The sequence below is a fragment of the Mesoplodon mirus genome (assembly GCF_964341445.2).
Source record: "Mesoplodon mirus genome assembly, chromosome: 18".
In the NCBI taxonomy this organism is placed as follows: Eukaryota; Metazoa; Chordata; class Mammalia; order Artiodactyla; family Ziphiidae; genus Mesoplodon; species Mesoplodon mirus.
In genome coordinates, this window is record NC_138994.1 from 760,033 (window position 1) to 774,713 (window position 14,681).

Genomic DNA, 14,681 nt, shown 5'->3' on the forward strand with positions numbered 1-14,681 from the left:
ACCCCTGATTCCCCCCATGGACTTCAGTTACCCGGTGGCCCCTGCTTGTCCCCTACACGGGCCGGGTGACCTGCCCCGCCCACCAGTTCTCAGACGAGCCAAGCTTTTACCCCGACTTGGGGACTTGGGGCCTTCTCACGCTGTCTGTTTCAGTCCTTGGAGATGCCGCCCTTGACCCCCAGTTTAAAGTAGCCTTCTTGGGCTTCCCTGGTGGTGCAGTGTTTAAGAATCCGCCTGACAATGCAGGGCACACGAGTTGGAGCCCTGGTCCCGGAAGATCCCACATGTCGCGGAGCAACTAAGCCCGTGAGCCACAACTACTGAGCCCATGTGCCACAGCTAGTGAAGCCCACGCGCTTAGAGCCTGTGCTCTGCAGTAAGAGAAGCCACTGCAATGAGAAGCCCGCGAACCGCAACGAAGAGTAGCCCCCGCTTGCTGCAACTAGAGAAAGCCCACGCCTGGCAACGAAGACCCAATGCAGCCAAAAATAAATAATAATAAATAAAATAAATATAAAAAAATCTTAAATAAAGTAGCCTTCTCTGTTATCTCAACTTTATAAATGCACCCAGTATATTTTTTTTCCAGTCCTAACGCATTCTGGAATTATTATGTTTGTTTAAGTGGTTGGCTGCTGTCAAGCTCTCTGAGAGAATATAAACGCTGTGAGAGCAGGGCTGGCTTGTCCTTTGTCCCCATCCCACCTCAAAGTTTAGCACATAGCAGTGGCTCAGAAACTGTGTGTGGAATAATGAAGGGGCTCTAGAGCGGGATAGAACTGGATTCCAATGTCAGCTTTCCCTGTTTCCTAGCTGTGTGTGCTTGGGCCAGTCCCTTGACCTCTCTGAGCTACAGTTTTCTCACATAAAATGGAGGTCATAATGCCTCCCACATAGGGCCACTGTAAGGGTTAACTGAGAGTATGCATTTAAACTACCCAACATAGTACCCTCCATAAACTGTAGGGACGTCTCAGTCAATTCTCAAAATCATGCCAGGGTTGGGGAGATGCTCTGTATATCCATTTTACAGATGGAAAAACTGAGCTCCACCAAGGAAGAGGATATAGAGGCAGCCGACTAAACAGAAGCACAATTTGAACCTGGTTCTCCCAAGTCCAAGGCCAGGGCTCTTTGGACCCTGTCTCCTGGGACATTTCTGAGCTTTGCTGCAGTATACCCCAGACAGAGGAGGAGCCAGGGAGGATGCCAGGAGGGCTGTTCACTCCCTGGGCTCCCTATGTGTTCTCCACTGCTGGGCCTCTCCCAAGGGGCATAGCCCCTTCTCCATGCCCCTCTAGACCTTCCCTCCTCTTATAATGGACACATCCTCCACGACCAGCCCCTCCTCTCCTGCTCTCAGTGGCCTAGGCACCAACCTCCTCCAACCCTCCAGGGAGTCCCCAGTTCCATTCACTTCATGAACTGAACGTTTATGATACTCCAGGCTGGGGACTGTGTCATCTGGGCCCTCCAGGAAGCAGACACAGATGGAGACAGGAATGCAAGAGGTTTATTGTGAAGAGGGTGGGGGAGGAAGCAGGACCAGGCTGGGAAAGCCTCAGGCTGTGTTGCAGATCCGACAAAGTCCTGGCCAACCCAGTGTGGACATCTGGGAAAAGAATGTTCATTCCGAGGTTGTCAGCTAACTGCCCTCCTTGCAGGAGAACAGCAAGCCCTTTCTTGAAGGGAGGTAGGACCAGTTCACATCCATGGCTGCCCCTGGAACTCTGAGATATGGAGAAAAGTAAACATCTCCTCTTGTTCTTAGGAGCTTAGGGTCCACTCTAGCGAACAAGACAAACACTCATGAAACTCTTATCCGTGCACTCAGCTTCCGTAAGGTCTTGGAACTTTGGGAAGTTACACAGCTTGTGGGTAGCCTGGCTGGGAGTGGGAGAGAGGCCTGGGGGCTGTTCAGGGAGGGTACGATGCAGGTTAAAGGACAAGGGGAGAAGGGAGCGGGGGAGGGGCGTGGTCAGGCAGGTCCACAACCGGGCAGGGCTCTGCCACCAGCCCCTGAGTGACCTTGGGCAGGTGCCTCCCCTTTCTGTGTCTCCATATCACCATCCTCATCATGAAGTTATTGGACCAGATCTGAGCTGGTTAACCTTTTGAGAATCTGAAGAAAGCTAGGAAACTTCTCCCCAGAAATGTACATTTGATTTTTTTAAAATTGTGGTAAAATACATGTAACATAAAATTCACCATTTTAATGAACACAATTCAGTGGCACTTAGTACATTCACGATGTCGTGTAACCATCACCATTTTCTAGTTCCAGAACTTTTTCCTCATCCCAAAAGAAACCCTGTATCCAGTCACTCCCTATTCCTCCCCACCCCTCAGCCCCTGGCAACCACTTATTTACTTTTCTGTCTTTTTTGATTTGCCTATTCTGGATATTTCCTATAAATGGAATGGTACAATATTTGGCCTTTTGTGTCTGACTACTTTTACTAGGTATCATGTAAAGGTTCATCAGTGTTGTGGCACATGTCAGTACTTCATTCCCTTTTATGGTTGGACAATATTTCATTGTATAGGTATATACCATCTTTTGTTTATTCAGTCATCTGCACATTTGGTTTTGCATATGATTTTGCACTCAGTTCCAGGGATTCCCTGACGTTCACTCGCGTGGCCCTGGCGTGGGGTGGGCTGAGTTCAGGGTGCCTTAGAAAAAGAGTTGGGCCATCTGAAAGTGGGTTTCCAACTCTAATGTATGTGCTCATGGGCTAGGGATTAATCACAACTTGGGAAAGGCAGGATGTAAGTGCTAGGCAAGCCTTCTTAGGGGAGTAGCATTTGAGGTGGGCCGCTAAAGACAAGAGTTCAACAGGCAGGTCGGGTGGCAGGCACTCCACATGAGGACACAGCAGGAGGCAATCCCAGAGGGGATAAAGCACAAGTTCAGGGGACAGTGTCACTTAGCCACTGCAGTCTCCTCCTAGCACGGCAGCTCTGAGCAATCTCTTCAAGCCCGGAGAGGATGAGGTGGCTGGTTTGTTAGAGGACAGGACATCAATTATTGCTTCACGTCTCTGTTTATTTCCACGCAGCCAGGTGCCAGGCCTGTGGGCAGCTACTCTTTGCAGAGGCTAAACAGCCTCCCTAAATAGAAAGTGTGTTTCTTCACAGGCTGCATCATCCCTTTCCAGGGACAGCCATCCTTCCAAAGCCTGAGGCTGCAGAAGTCTGTCTGAAGACCCTTGCATCTAGCTCACCTGCTTCAGGTCTGTCTCCAGCCTCCTAGTCCATCCTAAAGCTTCTGTCTTACCTCCACATACACGCCTGTCCGTGTCCCCTATCATCTGCATCACCCCCCTCCTTACATCTGGCCTTCCCCCCACACAGCTGGCTCACTCTCCACATCTGTCTCATTCCCCTTAAAATCTGGCTGCCCCCTTAAACGACTCATCACACCACTCCCCTTCTCACTAGAAACTTGCTCAGCTAACATGCAGCAGGAATCTCACATACTTCTTGGCCCTGAAGTCAGGCCACAGCTGGACACTTCCCAGGATGAACTGACTTCAGCTTCAGGAATGATGCTCAGACCCCGGGCACCACCTCCAGGCTCAAATTGCTCTTCCTCCCTCTGGGGCAGGACACAGGGGAAATGTTTTGGAGGCCACATAGAATAGGAGTTAGGAGCAAGGGGTCTTTAGAGTAAAACGTGGGTTTGCATCTCAGCGTTGCCCCGTCCTAGGCCATCCGTCTCCTCTTTAGGGTGGGACAGTGCTGGTCTCACAGGGCTGCGCTCACCCTCTAATGTCTCATCCTGTTTTGCTATCCTTAGAATCCTTATCCCAATTTCTGTATGGTCTGTCTCTCTGCCCCACTAAAGCGTAAGGTCCAAGGGAGCAGCAGCCTTGCCTGGCAGATTCAGGGATGTATCCCAGTTCCTGGGGTGGTGTCTGGTACCTGCAGGCCATCAGTAGAGGCTAGGGATGGGGGAAACCTAGAGAAACGTCAATGGGCTCATGGTAGCTGCCTTCCAATACCTGTGGGACAGGAAGAGAGCCTAGCTCCTCCAGAGCAGCAGCGCTCAAAGGCAAAATCGTAAACCACAGTGACACATCCCTGGGAGGTTTGCAGCACGACTTACCTAAGAATCAGAGCTCCCTCCTCGTGCGGGAGTCTCATCGCAGGCCCTGGGACCATCTGCTTGGGCTGCTGTTAAGGACGTGTCTGAGATGGGTGGACATTGAGTTCTGGGGTTCTGGGTTGAGGCTCTCCACCAAAAGGAAGGTTCTCTGCCCAAGCCCCCATCCTTTCTCCTTGTCCTGATCAGGAGAAGGCTGCTTGCTAGGGACAGGATCCGGGCCCAGGGAACGGCTCACCTTGGGGCCTTCATCCTCTAGATTGTGGGGGTACCTGCAGAATTGCCCCATTCCACCAGTGAGGACACTGTTCTAGTGGCCCATGGCCTAGAACTGGGGCTGCTGGAGGATGAGGCGGGAGGAGGCTGAATTAAAAGCCCTGGGCCCGAGTTTCTTTCAAGCTGTGCAACCCAGGCCCTATGCCTCCCCCTCTGAGTCTCATCCACTCCCTTGCAGAAGGGGTTCAACACTGTCTTCATTGACTTCCCAGGATTACTGTGAGAAAAAAAAAAAAAGTGTATAAGTACTCTGAAAACTGTACAGATGAAAGGGGTTCTAGTTCAGGCCCACAACCCTCAAACCCACTAGATAATTTCTCTCTTAGACAGTGCAGTGAGCAGAATAATGGCTCCCCAAAGATGTCCACACCCTTATCGCCAGAAGCTGGGAATTTGTCACGTTACAAGGCAAAAAGGACTTTGCAGATGTGATTAAGGATTTTGAGATGGGGAGATTATCGTGAATTATCCAGATAGTCCCAATGAAATCACGAGGGTCCTTCTAAGAGGGAGGCAGGAGGGTCAGAGTCAGAGGAGATGTGATGATGGAAGCAGAGGTCGAAGTGACACGGCCATGAGCCAAGAAAGGCCGCAGCCTTTAGGAGCTGGAAAAGACAAGGAACCGATTCTGTCCTAGAGCCCCCAGAGGAACACAGCTCTGCTCACACCTGATTTTAGCCATTTCAGACTCCTGACCTCCAGAACTATAATAAATTTGTGTTATTTGAAGCCACTAAGTTTGTGGTAATTTGTTATGGCAACAATAGGAAATGAATATAGACAGAGTCATATAAACACTTTCAAATCTGATACTCCAACTCTTTTTCAATAGTTCTTCTCAGTCAATGAAAGCTTCTGTGGTTACCAAGTTAGCTCAGGACTCCCATGTTTTCAGTAAGTAGAGTACCGCTTATCCTGAGCTCCATTTTAGTGGAGCATGCCAAACTTGACACACCCAAGTTAGAACCCCTGCTCAATAATTTTCCAGCTGGGTGACCTTGGGCCAGGTCTCTTAACTTCTGGAGTTGTGAGAATTAAAGATGATTCCACTCAAAAACTCTTTTCTTTCACAGAAGTTAAGGGTTGTATCTAGGGTTACCAGATAAAATACAAAATGCCCGATTAAATTTGAATTTCAGATAAAACAAATAGTTTTTTAGTATAACTATGTTCCATGCAATATTTCATTGTTATGAACTTATTCATTCAAAACTTATTCATTGTTTTATCTGAAATTCAAATATAACTGGGTGTATTTTTATTTGCTAAATCTGTCAACCTTAGTCTTGTTCCAGGTCACATAGCTTGTAAGCAACAGAGCTAAGCTTCAGTCTCAGACCTTTCAAGCCCAAGGTCAATAAGCACCCTGCTCCATCACAGGATTGGCTTTGAGCAGATTAGCTTAGCCACATAGTAGCCTGGATTTACAACCCAATTGAGGCTTCAAAAACAAAAGAAGTTTGAGCTTTAAAAATTCATTTCATATCTTAAAAATATATAAAGTGATTATGAAATAAAAATTTAAAACAACAAATAAATGCTTATATTTATTATATATGTATTATTATATTTGTATAAAGTGTATAAAATCAACACTGAGTATGAAAAGTGAAAGAAGAAACTGCATGCCAAAATGCTTTAATGTATATTAAGAATGTGAATATATCTCTAACATGCCTTTCAGGACTTTTTTCCTTTTGCCTATGTGGACCAACCCATAAGACCTGTGGAGTTTAAATGGCAACTAACCTTACTGGGGGTTTATCATGGACTGGGCAGCCTTCTAAGCACTTTATGCATACTGATTTCTGTTTTTTAAAATTGAGATATAATTCACATAAAATTTTATATAACATAAAATTTACCCTTTAAAGTGTACAATTCAGTGGTTTTTACTATATTCACAAGGTTGTGTCACCACCACCGTCTCGTTCCAGAACATTTCCATCACCCCAAAAAGAAACCTGTATCCATCAAGTCACTCCCCACTCCCTTCTGCCTTCAGCCCCTGGCAAATACTACTCTATTTTCTGTCTCTATGGGTTTGCCTGTCCTGGACACTTCACAAACAGGAAATCATACAATATGTGGCCTTTCGTGGCTGTAGCATAATGTTTTCAAGGTTAAATCCACATAGCACATATCGGTATTTCATCTCTTTTTATTGCTGTATTGTAATATTTTGCTGTATTAATATACCATGCTTTATTTATCCATTTATCAGTTGATGAGCATTTGAGTTGTTTCCACATTGTGACTCTTGTGAATAATGCTGCTATGAACATTTATTTGTATATAAGTTTTTGTGTGGACATATGTTTTTTAACTCTCTTGGGTACTTATCTAGGAGTAGGATTGTCGGGTCACATAGTAATTCTATATTTAACTCTTGGAGGAACTGCCAGACTGTCTTCCACAGCAGCTGCATCATTTAGCATTCCCACCAGCAGCGTGTGAGGGTTCCAATTTTTCCATGTACTTGGCAACACTTATTTTCCTTTTTTAAAATTATAACTACCTTAGTGGGTGTGAATTGGTATCTCATTGCAATTTTGATTTGCAGTTCCTTAGTGGCTAATAATGTTGAGCAGCTTTTCATGTGCTTTTTGTCCATTTGTATATCTCCTTTGGAGAAATGTCTGTTCAAATCCTTTGTCCATTTTTTTAACTGGGTTGTTTTTCTTTTGGTTGTTGAGTTGTAGGAGTTCTTTATATATTCTGGATATTAGACCCTTTTCAGATATACAATTTGCAAATATTTTCTCCCATTCTGTGGTTTTCTTTTCATTTTTTTTCTTTTTTTTCACTTTCTTGATAGTGTCCTTTGACACACCAGATTTTTAAATTTTGATGAAATCTAATTTATATATTTTCTCTGGTTGTTATAGCTATGTGTCCTGAGTTCTTGAAAGTTTACAACAACCATGCGAGGTGGAGCACCCCATTTTACAGTTGAGGACACTGGGGTACAGCAAGGGGAAGCACCTTGCTCAGGATTAAGCAGCTAACAAGCGGCAGGGCTGAACACAAGCGCTCACACTCCGGGACCCGGGCGGGAATCATTCGCCACTCCTGCGCTCAAACTCAGTTTAAGGAGTAGGATCCTCACATTGTCCCTGGACCTTCAGACCTTATTCAAGATTAGGACAGCCTGCCTGGCAGTTTTCATAGCTCACCTTTTATTGCTCATGAATTCACCTGAAGGGTCAGTACAGGGTTGGGGGCGTGGGATACTAAGGCCAGCGGGGAACAGTGGCAGCTTCCCCAGTGATGTAAAGCAGCCTCTGTGAGCCAAGGCCCTGCCCACCTCGTCTCCCATCATGGCTGCCAAGGCCTCAGACGGGATCTGGCCTCTCACTTCGGTCCTAATCAAAATAAGAAAGGTCAGCCAAGAAAGTGAGGCCTGTGTAAGTTGGTCAGGTTCAAGGGCAAGGGGAAGCCCCCAGCTGAGTCAGGGACAGCAGGAATGGAGGTAAGGAGGCCCAAGGTCTTGGAGAGGATGAGGCGCAATGGGCACCAGGAGAGACCTAACCCAGAGGTAGGGGCAAAGGAAAGGCGCACTCTGGTGGGAGTGTCTCCCGGTGTCAGGGTCTTGGAGGCAGGTAGGGGCAGCCCCACCTGCATAGGTCAGCCACCTGAGGAATGGGGCCATTCCACTCTAACCTGCTGGGAGAGGGCAAGGAGCACTGGTCTGAGGAGTCACCTAGTGAGGGACATTCCTCCTACTATGGGCGCCACTGCCTGGAGGCTGTCCTGTGGCCCACACCCACCTGAAAGGTAGCAAGTTCTACACTGGGCCAGGGGGGGAATTTTCCAGAAACCCAAGGCTACCTACTGACAAGTTTCAGCATGACAAAGAAATGCCAGGTCTCTTTCTGTCTTGTCAGGAACCAGGAATCCTTGCTTGGAACCTCCTTCCTTAGGGCTAGCATGCCCAGGAAACTGTAAAATCACGATTGAAACACGAATAGTAATAACTACCACTTTGTCAAAAGTGCACTTTGTGCCAGGAACTGCACTAGGCTCTTCCATCCATCCATCCATCCATCATCTCCAACCCTACAGAAACCCTGAGGAAGGCATGGTGCCTGCTTTCAGAGGTGAGGAAATGGACACACAGGGTGAGTGACTTAAATAAGGCTACCAGCTAGTAATGATACTGGTCCCTCATGGAGGCATTGCTGTAGCAGCCCCTCAGGCCACACCCCAGGAGCCTGACGCCGCCTAACCTCACCCCCCACCCCCGAGGAAGTAGGAAGAAGGGGCTACTGCTCAGGCTGGACGTGAAATCTCTGTGACCCAAGAGGAAGAGGCGGGGCCAAGTGGTTTCGACAGACACGGTGGCCGAGGGCTGCTGCCGTCCCTCGTTCACTACTCAGGGAGCCCAGCACAGGACGCAACTCTGACACTGGCTGGTCCAGAGTTTCTGAAATACGTCTGAGCATCAGGCTCACTGGAGAGCGTTTAAAAATACAGATCCCTGGATACAGAGATTTGGATTCTATAGATCTTAGGGGGGCCCAGGAATGCACATTTCATGGAACCTCTGGTACTTCTGACGCAGAGCCAGGTTTGAGAACCTGGGGCTGGTCCAACCCTTTCACTAAACAGTCGAGAAAATCCCGTCTCAGGTCAGGGAAGTCCTACAGGTGGGAAGCAGCAGAGCAGAGATTTGGTCCCAGGTGGACACAGCCGTCAACAATAGACTGCCTCTCCTGGGAGGAGAAAGCCAACTTGAAAGTTGACCGTATTTCTGGAGCCCGGAACTGACAGAAAAAGTCACAGGGCAAAAGATGGACTCAAAATATAAATATTTGAGATTTCTAGAAAACTCACTTCCGAAAAAATAAAAATCTATGAAAGATAAAAAGGACAGCATACTGGCAGCAATACTTGGAGTGAATAAGACAGTTAACATACTTGTAATTATTTATCTATGTAAACGATTCATTTAACTGGATCAGGAAGTCATTAAGGCTCAATAAGCAATTGGCTAAATGAAAATAAGCAAAGAGCTTAAATGTGCACAGAACACAATAGTTAGTAAACAAATATTTAATGGAGAACATTTGATTCGGTTGGTAAACTTTAAAATGTAAATCGAAACAAGGTACCGTTAACACATTACATTATTTTTTAAACTATATTTTTATATATGTACCCATATGTGTAAATTCATAGGAATGGATTGGGGGGACTTCCCTGGTAGTCCAGTGGTTACAACTCCGCACTCCCAATGAAGGGGGCTCGGGTTTGATCCCTGGTCGGGGAACTAAGATCCTGAAAGCTGCACAGCATGGCCAAAAAACAAAAAAAAGAAAGAAAGAAAACGATTGGGAAGTTGTTTTCTGATTGCCTCAATATCTAGTCTCACCCTTTTTTATTAACCTAGCCCTTCTATTATTAGGAATGGTAAGGAAGCAGCAACATGCTTATTACCTGGAATGCAGACATGATGGCTGGAGCTCCAGGGACTATATTAGACCATGTGGAGATCTTAGGGATGGATGCTATGAAATGAGGATACTGAGCACAAAGCCTGTGTTCTTCATGACCAATGACCATGGGTCCACTATGCTAGCCCTGAAGTGCTTTGTCTGGACTTGTTTTATGCGGAAGACAAATACATTTATTTGTTTAAGCTTATGTTACTTTGAGTTTCTGTCATGTGCAGTTGAACCTAAACTTAACCGATACACACATCAAACCTATGTGGAAGTGTAAAAGGGACTATGCTATGGTATTGCTTACATTTATTATTATTACTTTTTACATTAAGAATGTATTGATGTATTATTTATATAAGCAACTGTTTTGGAGCCTCAGTGAATTCAGCTTGAGTATGAGCCCCATCACCTCCTATCTACGTGACCTGGGGCAGTCAATTTCTCTGTAAAGTGGGCATGATAATAAGAGAACTTATTGAGTTGTTGCGGTGCTTAAATGAATTAATGCAGATAAAATGCTTGGCACCATGCCTGGCTGACAGCTATTACCGTACTACATTATGCTATCACATAGGCACTGGTGGTGGCAGAACCAATTAGAAAAACCCAGGACATGTTTTTGAGTTAAAAAAAAAACAAAAAAAAACAGGTTGCAAAACTGGCACATGAGTATGATCCCTTTTGTGAAAGATTATTTTATTTCTACATAGATATGTATATCTATGCATCAAGAGATGTCTGGAGGGATGGCTGACCAAATGTCGTAGTGGTAATTCCTGGATACTAGAAGCTTTGCTTTCATCTATATGGTTGAAAAAGAGCATTATTATTTTTTGAGCAGGAAAATTAAAAAAAAAAAAAAAAGGAAAAGCCCCTTGGAAAACAATATAACAAGTCTCACCACGAATCATCAAAGCATCCATACCCTTTGACCCAACCATCTCACTCTTGGGGATTGACCTGAGGAAATAATTCAAATGAAGGAAGAACCTATATCCATAAAAACATGCACTACAGCATGATTTACAATAGACAAAAACGGTGAATCACTTAAGTGCCTTACATTAGGGTAATACCTATTATTCACCCATTGGAACATTGTGCAACAATTAAAATGAGAAAGATGATGACCATGTAACAACATGGAAAAATGCTTATGACAGACTGAGAAGAAAAAGGAGCAGAATGCAAAATTAGATGTGTCAGGAGCACAACTGGGCAAAAGTCTTGCATGCATTTGGAGGAGGACTGGAAGGGAGCACAAACAATTGAATTTGCTGGGGTCACTAATTGTAGATTTTTTTTTCCTTTTTCACTTAGAATTCTGCCTAATGTTTCTATAATGTTCTTCGTATAATTTTTAAAATTGGCTTTAGAAATCCCCTCATGGAAAAGAAGAGAAAGCAGGAAGAGGAAAAGAGGAGGGAGAAGATATGGATTCTCCCAGAAGCAGGGTCTGGATGAGAAGAGTTCAGAGGCAATCTGAACACATGGGCACAGTCCCAGCTGGATCTTCTACCTGGGTGGCCCCAGAGGCTGCATCCCCTCTGTTCTCTGACTCAAGAGTAATCAGGTGGACCAAAATCGTTGCCCAAGTCAGGGAGTCAGTACGCTAGCTGATAATAAAGTGAGGGTTAAAAGTGTTCTCCAGGGCTTCCCTGGTGGTGCAGTGGTTAAGAATCTGCCTGCCGGGCTTCTCCGGTGGCGCAATGGTTGAGAGTCGTCCGCCTGCCGATGCGGGGGACACGGGTTCGTCCCCCGGTCCGGGAAGATCCCACATGCCGTGGAGCGGCTGGGCCCGTGAGCCATGGCCGCTGAGCCTGCGCGTCCGGAGCCTGTGCTCCGCAACGGGAGAGGCCACAACAGTGAGAGGCCTGTGTACCGCAAAAAAAAAAAAAAAAAAAAAAAAAGAATCTGCCTGTCAATGCAGGGGACACGGGTTCAAGCCCTGGTCTGGGAAGATCCCACATGCCGCGGAGCAACTAAGCCCGTGTGCCACAACTACTTAGCCTGTGCTCTAGAGCCCACGAGCCACAACTACTGAGCCCACGCGCCACAACTATTGAAGCCCGCGCGCCTGGAGCCCGTGCTCTGCAACAAGAGAGGCCACCGCAATGAGAAGCCCGCGCATCGCAATGAAGAGCAGACCCTGCTCGCTGCAACTAGAGAAAGCCCGTGGGCAGCAATGAAGACCCAACGCAGCCAAAAATAAATAAATAAATAAATCTATTTTTAAAAAAAGAGTGTTCTCCAGATGGAATCACTTGGAAAAATTGATCATGCTTGCTATTGATGACCAGCGGGCTGGCAAGGGCAGGAACTGCCAGGCCTCCTGGAGGGCAGTTTGGCACAGTGTATCCAAACGAAGGAGGCGTGTCTCCTCAGTCAGCAACCCCATGCCTTGGGATTTAGCCTAAACCTAAGGAAATGATCAAGCCAGTGCAATAAAAACATTTACATAAGATGTTCATTACAGCGTTTATAAAAATAAAAAAGTAAACCCTCTGTTTCACCAAAAAGGAATTGGTAAACTAAATTTCGGGATCACCATGCAGTGGTACACTAGGAAGCTACACTAAAAAAATAGGATGTAGATACAAATTTGACATGAAAAAATGCCCACCGCATCTGAGGCAGAATAAGAAGGCTCCAAAGCAAGATGTGTATTTTCCCCTTTTTGTAAGAGTATCTATCTAAAGATGCTCATCTGCATGTGAGAATTCCTGCTACGATACAGACCAAGATCTAAAAGAAGTTAATCTGTGAATGGTGGGGTTACAAACTGGACCAAGCAGTTTAGTCTCAGTTATATTGTTGCAGTAACAAACAACCCCAAATCTACTGGCTTACAGCAGTGAGTGTTGCCGTCCCACTCCCGCTCCTGTCTCTAGTGGTCGGCCGCTCCTCTGCCGAACAACTTCTTCACTCTAGGACCCAGGTGGACGGAAGAGCCTCTATTTGAACCCTGCAGGTCTCTGTGGTGGAGGAAGGAGATGGTGGACCACCCACTGGCTCTTACAGTCTGTGCTGGGCAAGTCTTATGGCCCTTCCCAGGTTCAACAGGCAGGGATATATAAGGGTAAACATTTTGGACAATAAAACAAGCTACCACATAAGTTATTTCATCCTTGTCTTAGTCCATTCAGGCTGCTATAAAAAAAATATGATAGCCTGCGTAGCTTAAACAACCAACATTTATTTCTCACAGTTCTGAAGGCTGGGAAGTCCAAGATCAAGGTGCCAGGAGATTTGGTGTCTGGTGAGGGCCTGATTCCTGGTTCGTAGCTGTCTGTCTTCCCTCTGTGTCCTCACACGGGAGATGGGGCCAGGGAGTTCTCTGGGGTCTCTTTCATAAGCGCACTAATCCCATTCATGAGGGCTCCATCTTCATGACCTAATCACCTCCCAAAGGCCCCACCTCTGAATACCATCCCCCTAGGGATGCAGTTTCCACATACGAATTCTGGGGGGAACACAAACATTCAGTTTATAGCAATCCTGTTACTTAAAGTCCTTTCTTTGCAGAATGCAGTTCTTTCCCAGGAAGTGGATGGTCTCATGGAGATGGGACATGTGGGTTCTCCAGGAGGGAAAATACAGACACCGAGACCAAGCACCAGGCAGAGATGGCAGCTTCAAGCCTGAGGCAGAGGGACCAGAGGTCCGGATTTTGCTTAATTTAAGAGACAGGTCAGTCAACCTGACCCACGGTAAGAATAAAACAACAGTGTGACAGAAAGTTCTAGATGTCCAGAAGTATTACGCCAGTTCTCTTACTTACTACTTATATGACTTGAGTCAAGTTAGAGGGCCTCTTTGAATGTCTGCATACATAAATGCAAATTAAAATAGCTGTCCTGGGCTTCCCTGGTGGTGCAGTGGTTGAGAGTCTGCCTGCCAATGCAGGGCACATGGGTTCGAGCCCTGGTCTGGGAAGATCCCACATGCCGCGGAGCACCTGGGCCCGTGAGCCATGGCCGCTGAGCCTGCGCGTCCGGAGCCTGTGCTCCGCAACGGGAGAGGCCGCGATAGTGAGAGGCCCGCGCACTGCGATGAAGAGTGGCCCCCGCTTGCCACAACTAGAGAAAGCCCTCGCACAGAAACGAAGACCCAACCCAGCAAAAATAAATAAATTAATTAATAAAAATAGCTGTCCTGCTTACTTTACTCTATTTGATTGGGCATGGGGGGCGCTGCTCAGTCGTCAGCCCTAAAATTGTCAGCACTCTAGGTGGGGAAGGTTTGGGCCTTCAAGCTGTAACCACACACTCACATACATTACATTTCCCCAAGTCCTCTCATCACCTCATCATCAGAGCAGCTTGTTCACCGCTCTCATTTGTGTCCGTATGCTTTTCAACAGGACAGGTGAAAAGATGACAACAGAAGTCTCCATATGGAGGAGGAGAACCCCTTTGATGGATGAGCCCAGGAAGGTCTGGACGCGGAGGGAAGGACCTCACCCCACTTGGTCAGGTTGGAATTAGCCTTGTTCCCCTTTTTTCTCCTGATCCCAGCCTCTCAGGATGGAAGATGACGGGGCTTCTCAAACCGGCCTGGTCACTAGAGCTACTTAGGAAACATTTAAAAACTAGATTCCTGGGCTCCACCTTCCAGAGACTCTGATTCACCTGGTGAGGGTGGGGGGCTGAGTCACAGAAGGTGACCTGTGCCATCCCCCCTGGCTCCCATCCAGCCCCTCTGCACAGGCCTCGTGTGGTGCCCCAGCAGGGAGGGCCCAGGCATCTCAGGTGGCACGAGCCTTGACAGCTGGGAGAAACCTGAGTGGGCCCAGGTTATCTGATGGCGCACCTGCTCTGGCCCCGTGCTCACATCTTGAATATCAAGAT

General features: G+C 46.7%; 1 protein-coding gene across 1 annotated transcript in view; it reads left to right on the forward strand.

Moving 5' to 3' along the window:
- The window catches only part of COL1A1 (collagen type I alpha 1 chain), a 239,087-nt gene that overhangs the window by 9,021 nt on the left and 215,385 nt on the right, over window positions 1-14,681 (forward strand). The gene's annotated exons all lie outside the window — the stretch shown is intronic.